Source organism: Mastomys coucha, unplaced genomic scaffold (genome assembly GCF_008632895.1).
Source record: "Mastomys coucha isolate ucsf_1 unplaced genomic scaffold, UCSF_Mcou_1 pScaffold22, whole genome shotgun sequence".
Lineage (NCBI taxonomy): Eukaryota > Metazoa > Chordata > Mammalia > Rodentia > Muridae > Mastomys > Mastomys coucha.
Genome location: NW_022196905.1, coordinates 95,795,363 through 95,803,728, shown reverse-complemented (window position 1 = coordinate 95,803,728; position 8,366 = coordinate 95,795,363).

Below are 8,366 nucleotides of genomic sequence, written 5' to 3'. Positions count from 1 at the left end.
TGGACTAGTAACCATGAAAACTGGCCATTACAAAACAAGACGGTCTGCCTTGCTTTTCCTCCTTTGCACATCCCTTGGTACCCTTCTGCATGAGGCCCTCGCTGGAAGACGAGCCACAGGTCAGAATGTAGCACTGGCACTGCACCACCATGCCTTCCCTCTGAGCAGAATAAACATCTTCCCTTATAGTCTGTTCCTCTCACGCATCCTGATCCAGCCACAGAAAATAAGATGAGACAAATACTTCAAAGAACACCCTGGCCAGCAACAAAGCAAGAGAAGGAAATAAAAGGCACCCAGATTATAAAGAAGACAAGCAGTGTACTTAATGTGTCCTTTTTTTTTTTTTTTTTTTTTGGTTTTTCAAGACAATGTTTCTCTGTATATCCCCTGGCTATCCTGGAACTCACTTTGTAGACCAGGCTGGCCTTGAACTCAGAAATCTGCCTGCCTCTGCCTCTCAAGTGCTGGGATTAAAGACGTGCACCATCACTGCCTGGCTAAATGTGTATTTAAATGAGTGGAGGGTTACAGACTGGACGATAAGTATGTAGAATTCAATTGTATCTCTATATATTTGTAAGAAATAATTAGGGATTGAAATTTCAAATACGGTAAAACAGCATCAAATATCAGGAATATAAAGACAAATCTTAGCCATGTAGACTCCACTGAAAATTGCAGAGTGCTGGCAGATTAAACAGAGATATGCCATGTTCATAAATTAAGAGTTTCTTTTTGAGCCGGGCGGTGGTGGCGCACGCCTTTAGTCCCAGCACTTGGGAGGCAGAGGCAGGCGGATTTCTGAGTTCGAGGCCAGCCTGGTCTACAGAGTGAGTTCCAGGACAGCCAAGGCTACACAGAGAAACCCTGTCTTGAAAAACCAAAAAAAAAAAAAAAAAAAAAGAGTTTCTTTTTGGATGATGCCAGTTGAACTCACCTGCATCCATAGTCTATGTAAACCTGAGCAGGTTTGATGGTAGAAAAATTAATTAACAATTAATTTTACATTTTATTTGGAAAGATGAAGGCTCTGGCATAGGTGAAACTATTTTAAAATAAGAAGAAAGCAGGTCTCCCATTGCTGCAGTATTTAAGGCAGCGTGTTGCCTGAAGAGGAAGGGCATTTACACACATAAAGAGAAAGATGCTGACACCTGCCTGTGGGCGTGCCTGTGTGATGTGGTTGGCAACTAACTCTTCCACAGTTTGAAACTTGGGCCCAGAGAAGAGCATTTTCGCCAGCATCTGTCAGGTTTCTGCTTGTCTTTTGGTGCTCTGAGAGATTTCATCCGTGGGTCGCCAAGTCAACACTGCTTACGATAGCAACGCTCTCTATTGGGTACTCTCTGGTTCTAGTTTGCAGGGGTGGAAGAAGTGGGCTTCATCCCTGACTCTGTGTAGAAAGAAAAAGACAGTGAACATGCACAGCCCAGCATGTTAAGGTCAAAGACGAAAGCCCCCAGCAAGCCGCAGCACATACAGTGCAGCTGCCCCTAGCTGAGGAGGCGGAGCAAGCATATTCTACCATGTAAGGTACCGGGAGGTGACCATGTAAGGATGTTTTGGTAGGAAGATGGCTAAAACGGCCTCCCAGAAGGGGAAACGGTTAAGCTATATTCAAAAAAGGAGACAGACTAGGCAAAACACTTGGGAAAGAGCTTAGGCATAACTAAGAAGGCCCCAAAGTGTGTAGCTGTGTTTAGGAACAATGGAGTTACTCGTTCACCGGAATCAGAAATTTTATGGAAGGAAGTAGTTGGCACGTTGGGAAGAAGTTGATGAGGAGCAAGGAGAGGAGCTTTAATGCAGGCAACGATGGGCTTTCTCAATAAAAAGGAAATGGGAGGGATAGGCTGCAGACTCTAGAGGCAAGTCACTCCCAGGCTGATGCTCCGAATAACCTTAATCATTTTTGCTGCATAAAAACATTACATCTGGGCTGAAGAGATGGCTCAGCAGTTAAGAACACCGACTGCTCTTCCAGAAGTCCTGAGTTCAATTCCCAGCAACCACATAGTGGCTCACAACCATCTGTAATGGGATCTGATGCCCTATTCTGGTGTGTCTGAAGAGAGAGCAATGGTGTACTCATATACATAAAATAAATAAATAAATCTTTTTTAAAAACCTACATCCACACCCTTCATTGTTTGTTATTTTTCTTAGAGCTGTTTTCAGAGAATCACATAGAAGGTTAACTCCAGAAATTTCAAAGTACTATCTATTTCTATGTGGCAAACATTTGTTTCCCCTGCACCTTTAAAACCATATCTATCTATCACATCTATCTATCTATCTATCTATCTATCTATCTATCTATCTATCTATCTATCGAATCTATATATCTGTACGTATATATATGTATATTATATATACATATATACACACACATACATACACACATACACACACATACATACACACATACACACATATACATACACACACATACATACACACATACACACACATACACACACATGTGTGCACTGGATGAAATGCTGTGCTTAGCTATTACAGAAAATCTGCTTAAGATCATCTTCAAAGTCACTGTCATCAGGGAATATCTTAAGATCTTAGACATTTAAGATTTGTATAATGTCTACACTTCTAAAGTCAATACAGATAGATGTGGTGGCAAAGGCTTGTGATTCCAGCATGCCTGAGGCTGAGGCAAGAGGATTGTAAGTTTGGAGCCAGACTTATAAATTGAGACTCTTCCAGGAACAAACGACGAAACAGTAAAAATGTCAGAATTGAAAACTTGCAGTTCCTCTAACAGGGATTTATTTTGACCAGAGTGAGAAATGTGAACATGCATGCTCTGAAAATATTCATTAAATATATTGCTCTGAGTTATTAGAAACAAATTTACACACAAGAGTTGGCTTCATTAACACGTCAGTGCTGGTAGGAGGTGACCCATCTTCCCTCCCGTCCCCACCGCCAAGCGAACACTGGGGACCTCATGTGTGGAACTGCCACTCCCAACAGGAATGGAGTGAGGAAGAGCTTCATAGAAACACACTGTAGGTTTCGGCTTCCTCTCCATCTTCTGGATGAGATTTCAGGATGGCAAGTCTGCAAGCACAGTTTCCAGTGTGGGAGACCCTTGAACCTCAAGCCCCAGCTCTGGCATGAATGTAGTGTGTCCCCCCAGCTTAGGCAAAGGCCCTATTGTGTTCCCTTCAGAGTCGTCTGACCTTGTACACTTGGAAAAATTCTTCTCCAAGACTGTCATGCCCTATCTAAATTCACCCCTCAGAATTCTGAAGCCTATAACCATCCTAAGGGATATTTGCTTAGATCTGAGGGGTTAATTGTCTAGCTACAGATACTGATGGTAGAAAAGGAAGAGGGAAGTCTACATGGCTCCATCCCTGAGTGGGATCCAACAAACTTCTTTCCACTAGGGTGTGGAAATGGAGTTCATTTGGTGCTGTCCTATTCACAAGCAAGGCAAATGCTTCGCACAACTGCTCCTTATCACTCTGGGTTGGAGTCACATTCCTTTCAGCCTTATTCTATATCTCACAGTGGAAGGGGTGGGGGACAACGAAGGAGACAGAGAACCTCCAGTTCAGCTGCCGCGCAGGGGACTGTCTGACTGACCGCCTGCCTTCTTCTTCCCCGTGCTTCTGTAAACAGTATACATGCAATCCTGCTCATGGACAGGAGACTGCTCACCTCATAACGATGCAAATAAGGAATCCGTGGGCTTGCTCGCCCTATCAGCAATCAGAGAAGTAACTCCAGTCCTCATATGACCACACTGTCATAAACACAGAAGATAAAAAGCCAAAGTTATTTTTTTCTTTTCTTTTTTTTTCTTTTCTTTTCTTTTTTTTTTTTTTTTTTTTTTTTTTTTTTTTTTTTTTTTTTTTTTTTTTGGTTTTTCGAGACAGGGTTTCTCTCTAAAGTTATTTCTGTATATAGATTTGGTAGGTTCATTGTCTAGTTAAAACATAAGACTTTTACTTAATATTTTGTTACATTTAAAGGAATTTATCTGTGTACACGTGTGCGCACATGCTACACATGTTTGAGAGCTCCAAGGAGAACAACAGCAGGAGTTGTTTCTCTCTTGCTACCCTGTGGGTTCTGGGAATGGAGCTCAGGTTGGCAGATTTGGTAGCAGGTTCCAAGTTGCTGGCTCAGAAAAACTTTTTAAAATGGATACATAAAGGCTTGAAGATTGTTAAATATGCTCTCTTTCATATATTCTGCTTCCATTTCCTTCCTAGAATTTTCACAGTGTTTTGCCCTTCGGCCTTAACTTAGTTTTGGCATTGCCCTGTTTTATAAATGAATTAAATGTTAGTGCGAGAAGTTGAAAGTTTCCTATAAGAAAACTATAAATCTAGATATTAGTATGAAGAGGGTAAAACTCCTTTTCAACATGAAATATTAGCTTTCTCGGTTTAAGAAGCTTTTCATGACTTCTTCTGCCACCCACAGTTACTCTCAGCTTCCATATGTCTGCTGGCTTCTGACATTCTGTTCATGTGACACCAGCAAGCATCAAGTGAGTGCTCAGCATCTACAAAATAAATGCCAAAGACTATGGGGACTATGTATTTTCTCTTTAAGATTTATTTATTTATTTACCTTATGTATATGAGTACACTATTGTTCAATTCAGACACACAAGAAGAGGGCATTGAATCCCATTACAGAGCCATCATGTGGTTGCTGGGAATTGAACTCAGGACCTCTGGAAGAGCAGTCAGTGCTCTTAACTGCTGAGCAGTCTCCCCAGGCCCCGGGGCTATGAATTTATAAGAAAGAAAGAAATGAGCATGATAATGCAAGGTACATTTGACATCATATGAGGAACACAGATGGAGCCTGAAGCCTTTGGAGGGAACAGTTTCAGTCCAAAGAAGTCTGGGTAGGCACCCTAGAAGTGATCTATGAGCTTGATCTTACAAGGGTAGGATTTCCACAGGGGGAAATCTAACACAGGGAGTCATGCCAACCTAGGGGGCCATATGTGAGGCCTGTGCTGAAGACTCTAATTCACAGTGTCTGTGTGGCCACTGAGGCAGGGGAATTGATAAGTAGATGGACATCTGATTTTAGAAACTCTGAAGCTGAGGTTCAATTTATAATTAAAAGTTTGTTGCAAGGATATTAACTGCTGAGCTTCTTGAAAAGATAGTTATTCAGTGAAAGGTGTATACATCAATCCATGAAAGGTGACATCTAGGAGAGGGGCCATTTCTCACGCTGAGACCTTACAGGTCAAGGTTACAGTGACCCAAATGTGAGTACAGTGGCCAATACCCAAACCAATACCGTGAAGGAAAACGGAGGGAAAAGAAAAGAACTGGCAGGAAGGATGAAGTAATTTGAATTTCTTCCAAGTAGAATGTCAGTTTCCTGAGAACGACAGCTAAACTCTTTATCTTGCCAGTAGAGACCATGTTGCTTGGCATAAAGAAGGATTTTACGATGAAAACATTTCTTCCTCTATTATGTCCAGAGAGTCCAGAGGTAGATCTGGACTGTCTGGTTTAAAATAAGCTTCCCTTGCATAGACTGTTAGCCCATCTAGCGTCTCTCCTTATCCTCCCCAATGGATGTCTAGGCAGCCAGCACATTTTTCATTTTTCCATGAAAAAGCAGATCTCAACAACACCAAGACAGTTGTTTATTCCCTGTAAATCAACAATGAAAACAGAAAATGAGGGAGGAGTTTCTGGTAATTCGCTCTCAGTGAAAAAAATGAAAGAGCTTTTGAAACAGTTCAAATGAGCCCAGAGCACACCAGAGCCTGAACTGCTAAGGCATACTGAAGTGGCCATTAGAAATGTTGCCACAACTTCCAAGATGCCTCATGTCATTCACATCACAGTCACAAAGACTCACGAAGACCGCAATCCACCGAGTTATTAAGGAAATCAAACTCAGGTGCTTCGCTCTATTTCTAGCATAGACCGGAGAAGCAGCCGGAAGGTTGTCTTCCTCCCACGGAGCACTACGTGTCTTTCTATTATGTCCTGAGACTGCGTGGGACATAATGGGTGTCCTCACAGCATTAAACGGCTTTAAGTTTCTTTATTTTGAACTGAGACTTAATTTCCAAGGTTTCTACCTAAAATGCAGTCAGGATCATTCCAGTTTCTACCTTGTTTTGCAACATTGTTTATAGTTTGTATCAATTAAAAGCAGGGAATCCAGCACTGGGCCAGTGGTGCAATGGATAACGTGCCTGACTAAGGATCAGAAGATTCTAGGTTTGATTCCTGGCTAGCTCGGATGTGCAGCTTTCTTTTGCCGGGCAGTGGTGGCGCACGCCTTTAGTCCCAGCACTTGGGAGGCAGATGCAGGCGGATTTCTGAGTTTGAGGCCAGCCTGGTCTACAGAGTGAGTTCCAGGATAGCCAGGGCTACACAGAGAAACCACGTCTCAAAAAAACAAAAACAAACAAACAAACAAAAACAAAACAAAACAAAACAAAAAAGCAGGGAATGCAAATACATCACTACTCAAGCCTTGCTGATTAGCTGTTAGAGAGATAAGGGTGATGAATGGTACTTAGCTGCAAATGGTAAAGCTGGCCTAGTTTTAAGATTCCAGATAGAACTGGCAGGTTTATCAACTACTCCCTAAAATAAATATTTGGGAGTATGTAGCAAATGAATGCAACTGATTTGATCCAAATCTTTGGCAAGAATTCCATTATATAAGGAATAAACATTGAATAAGATTGACCCTTCTTTTGCAAAGGCCCTAAAGAAAAGCAAGAGGAAAGGCTTATTTTGTAACATGGAAGGTACACAGTGGGGGACTCTGGAAAATGTTTAACATTGATGCCCATGGAGATTTGATAACAACACACCTCAGTTCCTCTGACTGAAATGTTGATGAAGTTGTTACACTAAAAAGTCTTGTCCTGCTCCTTAAGGCATGTGATGTGCTTTTATAGGAAAACTTTTATGTTTACCCTGAATTAATTTAACAGAATTTAAAAACAAAATATTTCTTCCTGAAGCCATGTATTTATGGTATTCTATCTAAAAACTGACTGGTGTTGTGTAATGAAGGTGAGGGTGGTGGTGGTGCACGCCTTTAGTCCCAGCACTTGGGAGGCAGAGGCAGGCGGATCTCTGAGTTCAAGGCCAGCCTGGTCTACAGAGTGAGTTCCAGGACAGCCAAGGCTACACAGAGAAACCCTGTCTCAAAAAACCAAGACTAACCAACCAAACAAACAAAAAAAGAAGGTGAGTGAGTATAAAGAATAAAAGAAATTTAACTAGTCAGTTTTCAAAAATAAACTGGTATGTTTACAACCTTTCCTCTTACCAGCTTTTCCTCTGGGGTTAACTTGGCTTTGTATTCTACATAATGCATTCAAAGAAGATCTAAGGAACAGAGAAAGGGAGGGAGGGAGGAAGCAAGGGAGAGACTTAAATCCTTGTTGATATCATGGTAATTGGATATAATTTAAATATATAGATAAGAAAACCAAAGAGCACCCTCGGTGCCTTTAATCCCAGCACTTGGGAGGCAGAGGCAGGTAGATTTCTGAGTTCGAGGCCAGCCTGGTTTACAGAGTGAGTTCTAGGACAGCCAGGGCTACTCAGAGAAACCTTGTCTCAAAAAAAGAAAAGAAAAGAAAAAAGAAAACCAGATAGGTACTGAGATGGGCCAATGGGGGTTCTGCTGGGTACGTGTGATGACCTAAATTTAAGCCCCCAAACTCACAGAGGGGTGAGGGAAAAGAACCAAATACACATATGCACACACATATACATATACACACTCATATGCATGCACAAATGTACATGCACTCACATAGACACACATACAATAGAACATATTACACAAATATATAGTCTATTATACATATTACATACTATATTATATTATGCCGAATGAAATAATATAAATGTATATTATATAATTAATATATACTAATATAGTATACACTTACAATATAATAGATGTTATATTGTTTGTGAGTGAAATAAAATAAAATTTACTAAAAGAACATTAAAGCCACATCAGGAATTCAAGCTCCGTAAGAACCCAGTCACAATGCTCTCTTCTCACAGAGAGCTATGTCTGTCTAGACAAGGTGAGAGAAAGTGGCTTTTGGTTTTGGATTCCTGCCATGGTCTTGTGTGTGTTGTGTGCACTACACCGTGGTACTGTACCCTGCCACTGTTTAAATCATGTGGCTTTTGATCATTTTGAAAAGATAACATTCTCTTTCTTAAAAAAGAGATGTTAGACCTCTTGGGAGACGAAACAGCCAAGACCTGGATCTGATTGAGCTTAAGAGTAAACTCTTAAGCCGGGCGGTGGTGGCGCACGCCTTTAATCCCAGCACTTGGGAGGCAGAGGCAGGTGGATCT